Here is a 19,742-nt window from a genome sequence, read left to right on the forward strand (position 1 = left end):
ATTTTTTAATCCTACTGACGAGTTATGAGTTTAATGTGTTCTTACACATTGGTAACGGCAGGTCACACTTCCCTTACCACCTGCTTGAGGAATCTGTTTTCTGCCGCACACATGATTCACACCTTCAGCAGGTCCAAGCTCGGCATCTCACAATGAAGATTCTAGCTAGTACAATTTGCATTTTTGCAAACACAAAATATCAATGCACAAATTATCTATAAGCATAAAAAGTGCAAACTCCGTCTACCTTATATTATTAATGTAAATGATGATTCTCATTTGTGTTTCTCCCACCCTTATTACATTTGTTTACTCTGCAATGTTTATCAACCTCTTACACAATTAGTAGCAATCACCTCAAATGTCTGTGTAGAAAACTCTCAGTTTAGTTCTTGAGAGACCAAAGATGCTAAATTCAATGGACTTTCACAGTATATCAAACCCCTTCTTAGCAAATGATCAGAAGATAGTAGATAAGTTAAACTGTTATACTGTAATATGTTTGCGTAATGTTGTTATGTTCCTATAAAAGGTAACACAGTTTATGCAAAACCACTTTTTTGTTCAATTATATATCAGTTGCCTTCCAGTCATAAGCTTTTGTCCTATAAATTTGGGAATGGCACATGCTATTTTGTTACTTGTCATTTTTATGGTCTTTACTTCAAAATCATTTGCTCCAAAAGTGGGTGGACTCTGTGGAGCAGTCTCTGAGTGATGAGTCTTCCCTACCTTCATCTATCTCTCTCCCTCCTTTAAACCTACAAACCTACAGGGCTGAGTGTGCTATCCCCCTCCTTTTCCACACAGGTGAGGTTCAAACGTCTACTCTCTAAGCTTGAGCCCTTATGTACCCATGCACTGCTTGCCTGCTGATGCCATTTGCAGTGCTTACACTATCCGTGTGCCCCATACCCCATGCCCCATGCCCCAAGCCACCTTCCCCTTCCCCCTATAATTCCTATGGAACCTAGATCCCTGCCCATGTGTTTTTTGTCATCCAGCTAGAAATTAAGGGGGTCATTACAACCCTGGTGGTCAAAGACCGCCAGGGCTGTTTCGGCAATTGCACTGCCAACAGGCTGGCGGTGCAATCCTGGGTATTTTGACCGCGGCGCTGGCCAGGGGATTACGAGTCCCCGACCGCCAGCCTTTTCCTGGCGGTTCAGGCTGGCAGTATGGGGAGTCGCGGAGCCCCCTGACAGGGCCCCATGCAGCTTTTCACTGTCTGCTATGCAGACAGTGAAAAGAGAGACGAGTGCAACTGCACCAGTCGCACGGCCGCAACACCGCCGGCTCCATTTGGATCCGGCTCCTGTGTTGCGGCCGAAATCCCCGCTGGGCCGGCGGGGATCTCATAATGACCGCAGAGGGAGTGCGGCCGCATTGGCGGCCGCCCGGCGGTCAGATCTTGGCGGGCGGCTTCAGCCGCCCACCAGGGTCATAATGAGGGCCTAAGCCTTTGTATGCCATTGTTTTAACCCCATACTCCTTCTTTCCCAAGGTTGCTTAATTTTTACAAAACCTCCCAATAAAAAAAGTGCCTCCACCACAGCTGCTTCCTGTAAAGTTTTGGGGTGATCCATCAAGCATGAGCCTGAGTTAAAATGGGGGGGAGGTCCCAAAATGTAAAATCCGCATGCATTCTCCATATACTTCTTTAGACACAGCTACAGAAAATAATACTTAAGGGAATTACACCAAATTCCGAATTTGTGTGATTTGGCGTAAGTCCATTCTGTAGTTTTTGAGAAATTAAGGGTAAGAAATAATTGTATACTTGCATGGGAGGGCACACAAGAGTCCCACGGGTTCCCGCAGGAGTGCAAATTTGAAAATAGAGTCCTGGGATTGGTCGAAAAGTCTGTTTTTCCCATGAACCTTTCCTCTCTCGTGGAAGTAGAGGGCTCCCTTGAGTCCCAGAAGAGCAAGTGCTCTGACTGGCTGGCTGTTGGAATGATAGAAATGAAACTCTTAACTATAAAAAATTCAAGGTGCTGTGGAAATTAAATAAAAATGCTATATAAGGGGGCGGCAGAAAGGCCTGCTGCCCCCCTTTCTTAGAAAGGAGGTGCATTAGGGACAACTACTGTGAAGACAATACATTTATATTGTTTTTAACTAATTATTATGTTCTCGTAGAACTCTCACAAGATTGTGAATAGTGAAAAGGGGTAAATGAGTTCTGTATACTCCATTAGGAGGAATGCATATTTTGTTCATTGTTTTTGAGAGGAAGTATGTAAGAGATAAGTATTGTGATGGATGGATGGTTAATTCCTATTTTCCCCCCAAAAGTTACAAACGTGCGAGAAACTTGAAGGATTGTGAACATAGAAAGGAGTAGATATTCTTTGATTAGACTGTGGTATGGACACTTGTTACTGTAGGAAGCAGTATTAATGGAGATAGTGTTTGTCAGAGTGTACTATATATGCCCATCGTCTTTGTAGGAGATGTGAGAAAGATGTAGTCTCCTCCAACACCCAATTTTACACACCAATTATCAGAGAGATGGGTGTTAGCAGGGATGACAGTGCTTCTGTACTCGCTACTACTTACATCTGTCATCTGAGAGAGAGGTCTCAGCGGAGAGGACAGTTTCTCGCCACACGCCCTACTACACACACCAGTCATCTGAGAGAGAGGTCTGAAATGGAACGCTAGTCCATGCACACACCCTAATACGCACACCTGTCATCTGAGAGAGAGGTCTGGCAGACAAAGCCAGTCTCTCCCCACACAATACTATGCACCCCTATCATCTGAGAGAGAGGTTTGAAAAGACAGGCCTGTCATTCTACATACACTACTACCCCCACCCATCCTCTGAGACAGAAGTCTGGATGTAAAGGCCAGTCCATTCATACACCCTACTATGCACACCTGTCATCTGAGAGAGGGGTCTGATAGGAGAGGTAGTTTATGTACACACCCTACAATGCACAGCCATCTTGTGAAACAGAGGTCTGACAGAAGAGACCAGTCCATGTACACAGCCTAATATGCACACCCGTCATCTGAGAGAGAGAACTGATAGGAAAGGCAGTTCATGTACATACAATACTACGCATAGCCATCATGTGAGACAGAGGTCTGACAGAAGAGGCCAGTGCAGGTACACACCCTAACATGTACACCCTTCATCTGAGAGAGAGGAATTAGTGGAGAGGCACTCTTTCTCCATGCACCCTATTATGCAAACCCATCATCTAAGAGAGCGGTCTGAAAGGAGAGGGCAGTCCATGTATATCTCTTACTACTTACTCCCATTATCTGAGAAAGAGGTGTGGAAAGAGAGGGAAGTCCTTGCAGACACCCTATTACGCACACCTTTCATGTAAGAGAGAGGCCTGAGAGAAGATGTCAGTCTCTCCTTACACCCTAGTATGCACACTCATCATCCAAGAGAGGGGTCTCACTGGAGAGGCCAGTCCCTCCATACACACTACTACGTACATGTGTCACCTGAGACAGTGGTCTGTGTGCAGAGACCAGTCTCTTCCCATACTCTACTACCCACATGCCATGTAAGAGATAGGTCTCAGTGCAGAGGATACTCCAACCCACATACTACTATTTCCCTACAGTTTTGTTGCAATTCCACATGACTCTCATGAGAGTAGCTCACAAGCTTCAAGAAATGAAGCTTGATGCATGGACATGTGCAATCTCTCTAGACACTCACAAGACCTGAAGGTAAATTACTGAGCCTGCTACATATGTTTTTCCATCCCAGGAGCACCTTGCAAGATTCATATGGAAAAGTACTGGATCTGCCAAGAGGTGTTTTACGATCCTGCGAGAGTCTCGCAAGATCATAATGGGGGAAGTTAAAAGAAAGGGACAAGTCTCAACCATTAGTTACCATTCTTATTGCATGGTGGAAGAAATTAAGTGATGTGATTGGGTGCAAAAAAAGGGATAGATCCGATTGTTTTGATGATTTGGAGACAAAGGAAGCATGTTGTGCTCATCAGAAGACACTGATTTTGAAACTGAGACAGATTAGTGTCTTCATCTGTATATAAGAAACTGTTCTAAGGTCAGGTAATTAGAAATATACTTTATGAACTGTGTTGAAAACTGTCAGCAAATGCACTGTTGTTGGTAAATGTATTCTATACAAGGTTTAGTGAGTGAAAAGCTGTTTTTGGAGGTACATGTTTATTAATATAGATTTTGGGAGGTAGACTTTAGATTGTGGAGAGATACCACCTAGTATTGGATGTTGTGTTAAAGAAGCAAATGTTCAATATGTAAGTAAAAGCTGCAGTGTTCAAAGTATCCACAATCTGTCAATAGAAGGCCTAGGGTTTTTATGACCCTTAGTGTGCATATATCTTATCCCTATGAGATGTTTGAGCGGAGATATTGCAATTTCTAAAGTAACACACTGTACTCACTGTTAGGAAAGGAGTGCAAAGAAGAAGTTGTTACTGCACAAATTGTTAGTTGGAAAAATGTTTGAAGGCATGTTATAACTCAATTGTGGATACAAATGCAGTGCTTGAGGCTGCAACATTTTTAACAGAAAGAAGCATGAAGTTAGTGGTGCACTACATATTTGTAGAGAATGGCCCCTATATGTAAAGGTGTTTTGTCGCTCCTGTGTGACCTGGCAGGCCAGTGGCAAGCTAGGCAAATGCACAAAGGCTCCCTTAAGTCCACTACCTGTGGTTGGGACTCCCTTAGAGAGGGTGGGGATTTACATTGATTGCGCTATGGACCATCAGACTGCATCTGGGAATAAATGTATTATAGTGGTAGTAGACCATGCCACTAGATACCCAGAGGCAATTCCTCTTAGGACTGCAACTGCTCCTGCAGTAGAAAATGCCCTTCTTGGCATCTTCACAAGGGTTGGGTTTCCTAAAGAGGTAGTATCAGATAAAGAGACTAATTTTATGTCTGCCTATCTGAAGGCCATGTGGGGTGAATGTGGGGTGAGTTACAAGTTCACCACCCCCTATCACACTCAGACAAATTGTTTATTTGAGAAACTCAACAAAACATTGAAGGACATGATAACTGGCCTCCCTAACAAATTCAGAAGGAGATGGGGTGTTCTCTTACCTTGCCTACTGTTTGCACAAGAGAGGTACCACAAAAGGGGGTTAAGTTCAGCCCTTTTGAACGTTTGCTTGGACATCCTGTAAGGGTTCAATTGAGTCTTGCAAGAGAAGGGTGAGAGAGGCCTCTCAAAGAGCCCAAGCAGGACCTAGTGGACTATGTACTAGGCCTGCATTCATGCATGGCAGACTATATGAAAAATGCAAACATGAACTTTGAGGCCAGCCAGGAGCTAATCAAGCACTGATATGACCAGAAGTCAGCACTGGTGGAGTTCCAACCAGGACAGCTGGGTGTTGGAGTCTGTGGCTCCCAGGGTCTCACAGAACAAGTGGACTGGGTCCCATCCAATTGTGGAGAAGAAGGGAAAAGTCACCCACTTGTTCACACCGGGTTCTGCACATTAACTGCCTCAATCCCCACCAGAACAGGGCTGACATGGCCATGCTCGTGGTCACAGATGAGGGCCAGGAGGGGGAAAGTGAACTCCTCCCTGATATTCTGTCAAGCAACCCCCAACATGGATAGGCAGAGGGTATAGTCTTGTCTGACTGCAGACATGTCCTAGGACAGTTTGCTGAGCTCCTTTCCTTACCTCCTGTTAGGACAAAATGATTTACACAAGATGTGGACACTGGTGACAGCCTCTCTGACAATAGTAAAATCTACAGGTTGTCGGACCAAGTTAAGGCTTGCATTAAGACTGAAGTCAGAAAGATATTAGAGCTTGGGGTCATTAAGCCTTCTGAGAATCCCTCAGATATCCCAGTAGTGCTGGCCCCCAAACCTCACTCAAAAGGTAGAAAATCAGAGATGAGATTCTGTGTGGTTTACAGAGGCCTTAATGCAATTACCAAAATGGATATTAATCTTACCCCTAGTGCAGATGTACTGATTGACACGTTGGGTGTAGCCACATTCCTAAATACCTTTGACTTAACCTCAGGGTACTGTCAGATTGGACTCACACAGAGATCAAAAGAAAGGTCTGCATTTCCAACACCAGATTGCCACTACCAGTTCACTGTGATGCCCTTTGGATTACAAAATACATGTGTCACCTTCCAAAGGTTGATGAATCAAGTTCTCTCAGGCCTAGAAGACTTAATTGCAGCATATCTAGATGACATTGCTGTCTTTAGCTACATCTGGGATGATCACCTGGTCCACCTGACGGAAGTGTTACAGACCCTGCAGCAGGCAGGCCCAACTATCAAGGCTAGTAAATGACAGATAGGGCAGAATTCTGTTGTGTACCTGGGCCACCTTGTAGGACTGTGCCTCTCATGATGAGGTGCTATAAAGTGGTGTAAAGTTTTTTTAAAATATTTCAATGCCCCATTTTCTTTAGATGTTGAGTGGGGCAGTAGTAGCACCAAGAGATGTTTTGAATTGGAAGTCCTACTGCTATGGACCAACCTACCTATTAGTCAATTAAAGGGTTTTGAAGGAGGGCAAAATTAGGCCTTTTCATGACAAGGTATTATAGAACCTTCTCACATTTGATGTATTGTGTTAGGCCATTGACATTCAAAGATACCCATGTAAGAATGTGTTATATGGGTTGAAAGGGCATGGCTCTGTTCGGGAGAGAAAAGGTCATTCAGGAACCTGAAGTATGGGCATTTGATATAGATCAGAACACTATAACCCTAAAAAATAATACCATGTATGTGTCCAAGAGAGGGTAAGAGAGAAGACATATGGGAATCAAGGGTGTGGAGACACCCCTGCCAGATTGAGGCCAAAAGTACAGTAACACAAATAGAATATAAAATGTATAAACTGAGCCACAGGAACTGGGTAATAACACTATACAAAACTTTAGTTTACCTAGGTGCTTCATAAACCAAAAACCCCACACCTTGCACAACTACCCTATTATATAGAGGATCATGAAGCCAAAAAGAAAACTGTGATGTGTGTTCTGTAGAATGTGGGGTTTTAGCATGTGCTAACATATAATGTAGAATGCAGTTGAGGGAAGGTTCTGGGGTGACCAGTTGGCTACTGGTCTTCAAGGTGTTGGGGCACCACTCTTCATGCCCCTCTACATCTTCAGTAAATCACCCCAAATCTCTGATTCCGTGTGTGGAGTATTATTATTGCAACACTGGCGGCGAGCGGGATGCTGTTTGAAGGTGAAAAGTGGCGCTAGACCTTACTTTTACTTTTGTGATCTTCTTTGCTGACAGGTCAGTTCCTGTGAGGAGGACACAGCTTTTTACGTGCAGTGTGAATTGATATCACACAGTTTCAGATGTGCTGTACTAAGTGGTATTGGGAACTTCTGGAATATCAGTGGATGAGACTTGAACTGTGTATTATTCTGTGTGAGCGCCTCTAGCATCATCACATGACACTTGAATTAAACATCATCCTGCGTGAGCGCCTGTAGCATCATTACGTTATCCCCTACATTGTTGACCACCTTTGATTGGCGGCTATTTTAAAATGGGCCAAGATTCAGATCTGTGCTGATTCGCACAACTTCATTAAGAAAATCCATCCAGCAAATAATAAACTGAGCAGATCACTAATAATTTGCACACCTTGATTGATTTATGGCCAGTTTTATGTACCTTGCCATCTACATCAAATGACTATTCAGCAATTAACAAACTGAGCAGATCAGCAGTAGTTTGCACACCTTGATTGATTTATAGTCAGTTTTATGATTTTTGGATTGGTTTATGGTCAGTTTAATGGTAATCCACACTCCACTATGGGGAAGTTCCATAAGAACTATAAACATTATCATAATTGTCAGAGTGGATCAGTGGAGATTCACACACCTTAATAATTGTGCTGGGTCATTTTGTGAAAATATCATTCCATGATGCAGTATGGATTACTGGAAAATACTAGTTTACAAGTATTGTGTACATCATTTTCACACATTCTGTGTGGTATTAGGTGGCTATTTTGATAAATGAACTTGACCTGAATTCACCCGCAACCATTTTTGTTGTTTGTTGTCTGTTGTGGTGGTCCACCTTTACAGTGGGAGTTATGGGTAGATCTATTTGAAGCCTATATGGAAGTTCTTGAGGAAGATACATGTTCTCCAGAAAGACATATATCCTTTTTGAAACATAGACTGGGTGCAATTGGTTTTTGAGAATTCAAGAATTTACCATCTATAGATAATCAAGGTGATGCAGATGTATACCAAATTACCAAGAAACATTTTCAGGAGCGGTTAAGGAGGAAGATAATGTTGTTTTAGAAAGATGTAAACTTTGTTTTAGACTTCACCATGAAGACGAGTCCATTGACCAATTTATGGCAGCATTTAGAGGATTAACTGTTACTTGCAGGTTTGAGCATAAATCATATAACTAAGTATTAAGAGATCAATTGTTGATGAAGACTAAGGACCTCATTATGAATTTGACGATCCCACCACAGGACTGTCAAACTCACAGGGAGGACTCCACCACCATAGTCGTGACGATCCCCTTGAATATATTACAATGTTCTGGCCGGGCTAATCAGTGGGAACATTTTAATATGCGTTCTGGCCTAGCTGACCGGTGGGAACAGTGTTAGGGTAGTGGTCTTGGCTGCTTTGAGTGAGCTGAGGCCAATATCCTAACACTCCAGCATCCTCAGAATGTTATCAGTTCTCCAAGACAAGAGGTTGGAAGTGAAAAGTAAACAATGCAAGTTTTCACAAGACCAAGTAGAGTATTTGGGACATGTTATTTCAAAGAATGGTGTAGGAGGCTGGACTGGCTTGTAGTGAGTACCAAGGGGTACTTACACCTTGCACCAGGCCCAGTTATCCCTTATTAGTGTATAGGGTGTCTAGCAGCATAGGCTGATAGATAATGGTAGCTTAGCAGAGCAGCTTAGGCTGAACTAGGAGACGAGTGAAGCTCCTACAGTACCACCTAGTGTCATATGCACAATATCATAAGAAAACACAATACACAGATATACTAAAAATAAAGGTACTTTATTTTTATGACAATATGCCAAAAGTATCTCAGTGAGTACCCTCAGTATGAGGATAGCAAATATACACAAGATATATGTACACAATACCAAAATATGCAGTAATAGTATTAGAAAACAGTACAAACAATGTATAGTTACAATAGGATGCAATGGAGACACATAAGGATAGGGGCAACCCAAACCATATACTCCAAAAGTGGAATGCGAACCACGAATGGACCCCAAACCTATGTGACCTTGTAGAGGGCCGCTGGGACTATTAGAAAATAGTAAGGGTTAGAAAAATAGCCCACCCCAAGACCCTGAAAAGTGAGTGCAAAGTGCACTAAAGTTCCCCAAAGGACATAGAAGTCGTGATAGGGGAATTCTGCAGGAAAGACACAAACCAACAATGCGACAACAATGGATTTCCAGTCGAGGGTACCTGTGGAACAAGGGGACCAAGTCCAAAAGTCACAAGCAAGTCGGAGATGGGCAGATGCCCAGGAAATGCCAGCTGTGGGTGCAAAGAAGCTGCTACTGGACAGTAGAAGCTTAGGTTTCTGCAGGAATGACAAGGGCTAGAGACTTCCCCTTTGGAGGACGGATCCCACACACCGTGGAGAGTCGTGCAGAAGTATTTTCCCGCCGAAAGACCGCCAACAAACCTTGCTAGCTGCAAATCGTGCGGTTAGTGTTTTTGGATGCTGCTGTGGCCCAGGAGGGACCAGGATGTCGCCAATTGCGTCAGGGGACAGCATGCAGCACCCGCAGAAGTGCCAGAAACAGGCACTATGAGGATGCGTGAAACGGTGCTCACCCGAAGTCGCACAAAGGAGTCCCACGTCGCCTGAGAACAACTTAGGAGGTCGTGCAATGCAGGTTAGAGTGCCGTGGACCCAGGCTAGACTGTGCACAAAGGATTTCCACCGGAAGTGCAAGGAGGCCGGAGTAGCTGCAAAAGTCGCGATTCCCAGCAATGCAGTCTGGCGTGGGGAGGCAAGGACTTACCTCCACCAAACTTGGACTGAAGAGTCACTTGACTGTGGGAGTCACTTGGACAGAGTTGCTGGATTCAAGGGACCTCGCTCGTCGTGCTGAGAGGAGACCCAAGGTACCGGTGATGCAGTTCTTTGGTGCCTGCGGTAGCAGGGGGACGATTCCGTCGACCCACGGGAGATTTATTTGGAGCTTCTAGTGCAGAGAGGAGGCAGACTACCCCCACAGCATGCACCACCAGGAAAGCAGTTGAGAAAGCGGCTGGATCAGCGTTACAGAGTTGCAGTAGTCGTCTCTGCTACTATGTTGCAGTTTTGCAGGCTTCCAGCGCGGTCAGCAGTCAATTCCTTGGCAGAAGGTGAAGAGAGAGATGCAGAGGAACTTGGATGAGCTCTTGCATTCGTTATCTAAGGAATCCCAAGAGACAGAGACCCTAAATAGCCAGAAAAGAGGGTTTGGCTACCTAGGAGAGAGGATAGGCTAGCAACACCTGAAGGAGCCTATCAGCAGGAGTCTCTGATGTCACCTGATGGCAATGGCCACTCAGAGCAGTCCAGTGTGCCAGCAGCACCTCTGTTTCCAAGATGGCAGAGGTCTGGAGCACACTGGAGGAGCTCTGGACACCTCCCAGGGGAGGTGCAGGTCAGGGGAGTGGTCACTCCCCTTTCCTTTGTCCAGTTTTGCGCCAGAGCAGGGCTAAGGGGTCCCTGAACCGGTGTAGACTGGCTTATGCAGAAATGGGCACCATGTGTGCCCATGAAAGCATTTCCAGAGGCTGGGGGAGGCTACTCCTCCCCTGCCTTCACACCATTTTCCAAAGGGAGAGGGTGTAACACCCTCTCTCAGAGGAAGTCCTTTGTTCTGCCATCCTGGGCCAGGCCTGGCTGGACCCCAGGAGGGCAGATGCCTGTCTGAGGGGTTGGCAGCAGCAGCAGCTGCAGTGAAACCCCGGGAAAGGCAGTTTGGCAGTACCAGGGTCTGTGCTACAGACCACTGGGATCATGGGATTGTGCCAACTATGCCAGGATGGTATAGAGGGGGCAATTCCATGATCATAGACATGTTACATGGCCATATTCGGAGTTACCATTGTGAAGCTACATATAGGTAGTGACCTATATGTAGTGCACGCGTGTAATGGTGTCCCCGCACTCACAAAGTCCGGGGAATTGGCCCTGAACAATGTGGGGGCACCTTGGCTAGTGCCAGGGTGCCCACACACTAAGTAACTTAGCACCCAACCACCTTTACCAGGTAAAGGTTAGACATATAGGTGACTTATAAGTTACTTAAGTGCAGTGTAAAATGGCTGTGAAATAACGTGGACGTTATTTCACTCAGGCTGCAGTGGCAGGCCTGTGTAAGAATTGTCAGAGCTCCCTATGGGTGGCAAAAGAAATGCTGCAACCCATAGGGATCTCCTGGAACCCCAATACCGTGGGTACCTCAGTACCATATACTAGGGAATTATAAGGGTGTTCCAGTAAGCCAATGTAAATTGGTAAAATTGGTCACTAGCCTGTTAGTGACAATTTGTAAAGAGAGAGCATAACCACTGAGGTTCTGGTTAGCAGAGCATCAGTGAGACAGTTGGGCATCACACAGGGAACACATACCTATAGGTCACAAACTTATGAGCACTGGGGTCCTGACTAGCAGGGTCCCAGTGACACATAACAAACATACTGAAAACATAGGGATTTCACTATGAGCACTGGGCCCTGGCAAGCAGGATACCAGTGAGACAGTGAAAACACCCTGACAAACACTCACAAACAGGCCCAAAGTGGGGGTAACAAGGCTAGAAAGAGGCTACTTTCTCACAGATGGTATCCGTCCTAAAGTCATTCATGTGGAAGCAATAGTGGATGCCCCTGAACCAACTTGCAAGGAGCAATTAATGTCTTTTTTGGGCCTCACTAAATTTAGCTCAAGATTCATATAGAAGTATGTGATGAAAATACAAAAACTAAGGACATTACTCAAGAAAAATGCTCCATTTGTGTGGAACTGGGAACAATCAGATTGTTGGGTATCTATTAAGAAAGAGGTTTCACAAGCTCTTTGCTTGAAATCATTGGAGATGTATGTTGACTGTGTGATTTTGGTGGATGTAAGTAGTTATGGTATTGGAGCAGTAGTGTCTCAGAAGAAGGAAAATGATATATGGATAGTGGTATATGCCTCACGTACTCTGACTGAAAGGAGTTATTCAGTTATTGAGAAAGAACTATTGGCAGCATCTTGGGCTGTGTAACAATTTAGATGTACATTTGGGGATGGAAGTTCCAGAGGTGTACGAACAATAAACGCTTGGTGAATCTATTGAAACCAGGAGAAGGAAACAAATTGTCTCCTAGATTAGCAAGGTTGACCTCTAAATTACAAATGTACCACTTCAAAATGGAATTTGTGCCTGGCAGGAGTAATGTGATTCCTGATGGATTAGCACCTCTTCCGGTAGGTAATGATGTTATTGGTGAAGGAAGTAAGGATCTGGAATGCGGTGTTGCCTTCACAAATGAAAAGGTGTTGGGGGACATGGGCGAAAATGTAGAGCAAGAAGTGATGCCAGAAAAAGAATTGTGGCAAGAAATGGAAAAGGCTGTAGTAATGAAAATGGTGAAAAATACATTACTAAGGTTGGCCTAATGAATGTATGAGGAGAGGAGTTTTGGAAGTTGAAAGAGGAATCATCATTATGCAAAGGGGATATGTTATGAGGTGATAACATTATTCCTCCTAAGGGGCTAGGAGAAATATTAGTACAACAAAAGTCTTGAAGGTCATGGATGCATTTCCAGTACTAAGAGAAAAATTAAGTATAATTTTTGGTGGCCAGGTGTGGGTGTGAATAGATGGGTAAGGACCTGCAATGTTTGTACACAGAATGATAAAAGTGCTAAACTATGTAAGGTACCACTGGTTACTGTAAAAGTTCCAGACAGACAATGGCAGTAACTGGCCATTGATTTTATGGGGCCATTTTCTACATTGTCAGTTGAAAAGTGCTATGCTATTGTATGAATTGATTATTTCTCTAAATGGCCTGAAGTGTGAATAGTAAGCAAGGTTACTACGGCGTCATAATGGAATTCATGGAGTACCTGTGTTATTGAGAGAAGGAGTGCCTAAAATATTGCTGTCAGACAATGGTGTACAACTAGCATCTGATAAAATGAAATTTATTTTGAAGAAAAATGTTATTAGGCTTTCTAGAGTAGCTTTGTACAATCCCTTTGCTAGTGGTCAGCTCGAGAGGTTTAATAAGGTCATAAAAGAAGCCATAAAGCTAGCATTGAAGTCAGGGCTACCTTGGAAGAAATCATTGCAGAGCATGCTTTTGTCACACAGGATAACTCCTTATTCAGTATCAGGGAAGATGCCGTTTGGACTCTTAAGTGGAAGGAAACCTGCCACTCGTTTAGTACTTTGATGACTGATAAAGAAGAATAGCAAGAAATTTGGTATTTCACAGGATAGTGAAATTAGAAAAAAAGTAGGAAAGTATCAAATGCACACTAAGACGTATCGTAATGAGAGGGTAGAGATACATAAAGTCAAAGTAGGACAGTACGTTCTTGTTAAGAAACCTGGATTTATGGACATCAGAAAATCTTGTTAGTCAGAAATGTTGAAAATGAATTAAGTGATTGGGAAAGAAGTCCAGTTGAAGCATGGCAAGGTATGGAATTTGCTTCTTGTATCGGTGTGTAAGAAAGAAGTGGATCTTTCATGGATGATGAGGAACATGATGTGCTGGTTACATGATGGGTTGTGGTGGAACTGAAGGGATGTTAGAAACCCAAGAAGAAAATATTAAGTGTAGGCAGAGAGTCCTGACAGTACAATTGGGTGCAAGATATGGAAGCAGAGAGTTGGCTGGCCCTAGTAATGTGTTGTGGGGCAGTGAAAGGGGGAGGAGCGTTCTAGTTTATCTGGGAAGTTATATGGTTGATTGAGTATTGGACTTCAAGATGGTATAGATGCATATAAGATGGTGTATTTGCTCGCCATATTCCAGTGTTTTGCAATAAGCATTGTAGGATGTTATTCAGGTGGAACTATATAGTATTGTTTTCTAGAAGTATAATATTTATGTATTATTGTTTTGTTCTAGCACATGGGCAGTGTAGGACATCTATTCATGTGGAACTGTATAGCATTGTATTCTAGTGGAATATTATTTTGTGTGTTATTGTATTGTTTAAAAAATATTATTAGGTTGTATTGTATTGTTGTCTATAAAAAAGGGGGGGTGTTCTGTAGAATTTAGAATGTGAGGGTTTAGCACATGCTAACATAGAATGGAGAATGTAGTTAAGGGAAGGTTCTGGGGTGGGTAGTTGGCTACTTGTCTTTAAGGTGTTGGGGTGCCAATCGTCATGCTCCTCTACATCTTCAATAAATCACCCCAAACCTCTGATTCCTTGTGTGGAGTAATTTTATGGAAACAAAGACACCAACTGAATGTAAAATATAGCATGAGTTGAGGTTCCTGAGTCAAATATAAACAATTTGAAATTGTTAAACCAGCAGAATTCTTCCACCAGGAGTAGATGCATATGTGAGAAATCCTGGGTAGATAACAAAATTATGAAAATAGTAGGATGGTGTGAGATGAGAAACAAAGCCCAGGCATCAGTCATCAAAACTGACTTCAGTGTCGGGAAGAAGCTCTTCTATATAGTAAAGGAATTCAATCACCCCCTGAATGGCAACAAGCAACACCACTTTCTCTCAGGACCTATGCAACAGCCTCACAGATTTTTTCATGCCAAAATTGCCAAACTCAACCCAAACTTTAACCCCCAAATCAAGCCTGAAGACCTTTTCAAAGGCCATAACTCCAAACACAGGAACATCTCAAGGCTCACCACCTGGAACCACCTCACTGCTCAGGACATTATCACCATCATGAAATCCAATCAATCAACTCAGGGACCCCATTCAACCCATGTCCCCACCACATTTTTAACCTAAGAGAATCCAGGATTGCCCCCCAAACTTTCTAGCCTACTCAACACCTCACTGGATTCTGCCATTTTCCCAGAAAACTGAAAGTTGCAGAAATCAAACCCCTGCTGAAGAAACCTTCAGCGGATCCCAACGAATACAGTAACTACAGACCCATTTCTTCCCCCCTGTTCATGGCCAAAGTCATCAAAAAAGCCATCAACCAATAAGTCACCCTCTACCTAGAATGCAATCACCTCCTGGATGACTCAATCTGGATTCCGCAGCAACCACAAAAATAAAACAGCCCTCATTGTAGCTATAGACAGCATGTGTGCCCTCCTCGACAAAGGAGAAACAGCCTCCATTATCCTCCTATTTTTCTCAGAAGTCTTTGAAACCATCTCCCACTACACACTCATCGCCAGACTGTACAACATAGGCATCCAAGGAGCCGCCCTAAGATCGATTGCCTCCTTGCTCACTGATAGAACACAAGTTCACCTTCAACTCCAAACCAATCATTGCAGAGTCCCTCAACGGCCCTTTTCAACATCTGCATGCCCCCCCTTGCCAATATAGTCAGATCCCACAACTGAACATTATATCCTATGCCAATGACATGCAACTCATTCCCTGCCTCTGTGAAAACTCCACTGCTGCCAGAACCAACTTCCACCAAAGGATAACCAGCATCACAAATTGGAAATTAGGTGAGGAATAATTTCCTCAAGTTCAATAAGGACATAACTGAAGTGTTGATCTTTGGCACTAGCCCTGAGATGCCTCCACAGAACTTGGGCCCCCTTAAACCCCAGATGAGCACTCTAGGAATCTCTGTATCATTCTGGATAGCATGAGGTCCCAAGTCAATGCAGTGTCATCCTCCTTCTTTTTCATCCTGCTCATGTTATGTCAAATTTTCAAGTGGCTTCCCCAAAACGCGGGACACACGTCACCCAAGCCCTCGTCATCAGTCGACTGGACTACAGAAACACTCTCTATGTAGAAATCAAAGCCCACCAAGTTCAAAGACTAAAGACCATCCAGAATGCCACAGAAAGACATCCTGGATCTCCTTCATCACTCCCACATCACCCCCACCTCAAAAAACTCCATTGGCTCCCAGAGATTCCACCCTGAATGCAGACGTAAAGATACAACTTGTATTTTACCTTTCTGAATACTGAAAAGTCATAAAGTTAGACTTTTGATCTAAACTTAGACCAAAAGTCTAATGTTACCTTTGTGAATCAGGCCCAAAACGTTTGGAAGTGACCCAGCAGAGAGGGCAAAGTCCAACAACAAGTAGTCACAGGATGGGATAGGGGAGGAATCAATCAGATAAGCTAATGTTGGTACTTAGTCTGCAGTTGATAGAGCTCAAGGTGGCTGAGACCTCCAAAGTAAACCCCGAGCAATTGGATCCAAAGGGGAAATCTGTCAGTCACACAGCATTAACGGCCTGATTTATGAAAATATAATTGTATTTTGTACGTTTTTGTTGCTTTTGTGTCAAATAATGAGATAAAGGCGGCGCTAACTTATCATAAATCAGGCCCTAAGTGCGCAGAGGTCGATGGGCTAAAGGCCTGTAGCACCAACACCACAATAGCACCAGTGAGTTCCTCAGAAAGCTGCAATAGGCGATTCCCAAGGTGGGCTGTAGGATCAGGGTGGTGGCACCCACTTTGATAGGCTCTCAGTGAATTATAAAAGTCTCTTAAAAGCGTAAATTGGGAGTTGCAGGAACAAATCTCAGTGTTACAGGAGAGAGAGGCCACATATCAGGACCCTTTCTGTGATATTGTAAGTGACGTGCAGCATTAACCTCTTCACAATGGATGCCAAAGCCTTCAGCAATCACTCCGAGCAGATGCAGTGGACATTTGGCTGGTGACAAGGTCACTGCAGCAGGGTCCCTCCCAGTCTCAGACATGTCTTTATATCTTCCAAGTCTGGGCTAGAATAGGAATTGAACATACATGACATTGTAGTACTCACTAGCTGACAGCATCCATGCTGTCCTTGGGGAGCATTGAGGTGGGACAGGGTGAGCAGATTAGTCAATATTTTGTCCTCCCTGCTCCACATCAACATTCTCTTGCTTCCATGCTAGAGGGCCCTAATTAGCAGTATTTCAGATAGCACTAGACTGCTGGGGGTATTTCAGGGCTATGCTATCTTCAGGTCCTGTAGGCTTCATATTTGGTAAAATTGGTTTTGTTCTCAACTCTTCACTTCACATTTGCTCAATCAAGTTGGCAAGAATGGTATTTTGGCAAAATCCCACCTCCCTGGAACTTTTTCTTTCCACGTGTCACTGCAGTACCTTTAATATGTAGTCCATTCAGATCACAGAGGGGATCCTGTCGACATATATAATGCAGTATATGTTGATGTTGTAGAGCCCACATATGACATTTAATTTCCATGTAATTAGTGAATTGTCTGTGTCATCTAACAAGGTAATAGTACTTGTTTAAGGAGGGGGCCATAAGCACTAGACTATTGTTGAGAAGCAATACAGAGGAAAATGTCCTAAAGCCCATGACCACAAAAATAGCATGAATACTGACCTCACTGCGAGTATTTAGATATAACTGAATTTAATTTATGTATTTGATAGCTATTCATAAGTTATGTGGGCATAACCTATTTTACCTAAAATAGGAGCCTCATTTAGAGTTTGGTGTACATTCCAATCCACCAAACTCATGGTTCCCCTACCACATTTAGGAATGATAGGACTGCTGAAAGTCCAGCAGTGGCATCTGTGCCATTTGAAAATCTTGACTTTCTCTGTCATTTTAAAATCTTGACCCGGCGGACCATCCACCATGACTGTTGGCCACAGTGACGATACTAGTAGCCTGGCCCCAATTAGCTTAATGGACTTCCCATTTTCCTTGTTAATTTTGTTAGTGAACCCCCCTTCTGAGGCCATCATAATTAACTAATCCAAAACTATCAAAACTTCTTAGTGGATTCCTATCACCAAAGATAACAATCCAGAAATTATAATCCAGACAATAATTTTGCTCTAAAGAGTTGTTTGTCTATACAAGCTGTATATAGACACTGCCTTTCTTGTACTTCTGAGAGATTAAGGTGCCCCTCCCCCCAATTCCTTATTTCCCCCCCTGGCAGGGGAGGAGGGTGGAAAGACCACTAACTCCCGGGAAAAGGTCTAAAAAAATGCAAATTTGATTCCAGTTTTTAATCTTTTATTTATTTTAGCCTTTATGTACGTTTTTGTGTTTAGGTAAAGCCAATATAATTTCTAATTAAATATTGTCAATTTATTGTGAGTGACCAGGGTACACTTCCATAGCTGCGGAAGAATGATTTTATACAAACATTTCTATTACTATTGGCAACTAAATAATTATCAAGCTAAAGCAATAACAATCAAAAGAAGTAACAACTGAAAAAGCCTACAAATTAAGGGTAACTGGTAAATATGATTTTGAGGAAAATCCCTGGCCTCATCGGCACATCAGTGACATGATTGTCTTTGAGTTTATTGCCTATTCACTTTAAAACAAACTGTAATGTGGCCCTCTTGGACCCACTTTGGTTTTATTTTTTAGCTGCATTTTATATTTGACATGTTACATGATTTAGCTGCATTGCTTTAGTAGTGATATTTTACACATTTTGCTTGCATGATATTATTTTAGGACTATAGCATACGAGTTGCTTGTTTTAGTTAGCCTTTTATCAACATCTTATCTGTACATTCTGTTTACGGCTAGAAGCAGTGTACACAATATCCTAGTACTTGTGTTGCCCTTTCAGGAGACTGATTCTAAGATCTAGACATAGCATTTAATCAGAGCTGTACTCCAAACACAGTGCGGGTTAAATTCTTTAAGTGGTGCACTCACCCAGAAAGGGGAGAGGGGCATTCCAGCTGCGATCATCCTAGAACAAATGCTATATTCGACATGCAGCTTTGCTGGTGTTAATTCCAGCTTCCCAAGAGGATTGCCATCCACACTATAGGATGACTCCTGATACAGTTTCCAGGTATGGGGCTGAGTCTAATCCCTTAGATTTGGCAAAGGCAGAAGGGTATGCCCACTATACTCTCAGTATAGTCTTAGGGTTAGGTAGGAACCTATAGAACTTTTATAACTCATTTCTATTGGTTGGTTTGCTCATTATCTTTACCATGTTAATAATGCTGGTAATTTTTCTGTTTCATCTGCCTAATTATGCCTAATTATCACAGCTAATTTTCTCTGAGCAAAACCAGGATTATTTAAATAAATCTATTTAAAACTTATTTTGTACCTCTCTTGTGATTTTACCTGGACATGCATGAGTAATATAGTGGAAGAGTAAGATCTGTTTCCACAACTTCCTTGGGAGTAAGAGTGTCACGTTTAGGTTGCCACAATAACCTTCCTTCCCAGTAAGGTTAGGAGTCTGTATGACACATTGTGAGCTAGCCAGGAATTGGGCCATCAGTATTTGATGGTGTGGAAGTTCTCAGTCTCCTACATTCTGAAGAGCTATTATCCTAATATGTATTCCTATTACCTTAATAGAAACAGTATAAGATCGCGCCTCCAACATACATTGGTCGGGTACTTATTTAACGGGTCTCCTGAGTAGTTTTCTCTTGTGTGCCGAAGTTTCCTTGGTCACCTTAAAACGGAGACGCCCATGGTTTTAAGGATCAAATCCTCTGCAGCTTTATAGGAAGCACCTACATTCGTCTGTAGGTTATTCAAGCTTGAACTCTAAAAAGGATACCTCACTTT

Source organism: Pleurodeles waltl, chromosome 6, assembly GCF_031143425.1.
Source record: "Pleurodeles waltl isolate 20211129_DDA chromosome 6, aPleWal1.hap1.20221129, whole genome shotgun sequence".
NCBI classification, from domain to species: domain Eukaryota; kingdom Metazoa; phylum Chordata; class Amphibia; order Caudata; family Salamandridae; genus Pleurodeles; species Pleurodeles waltl.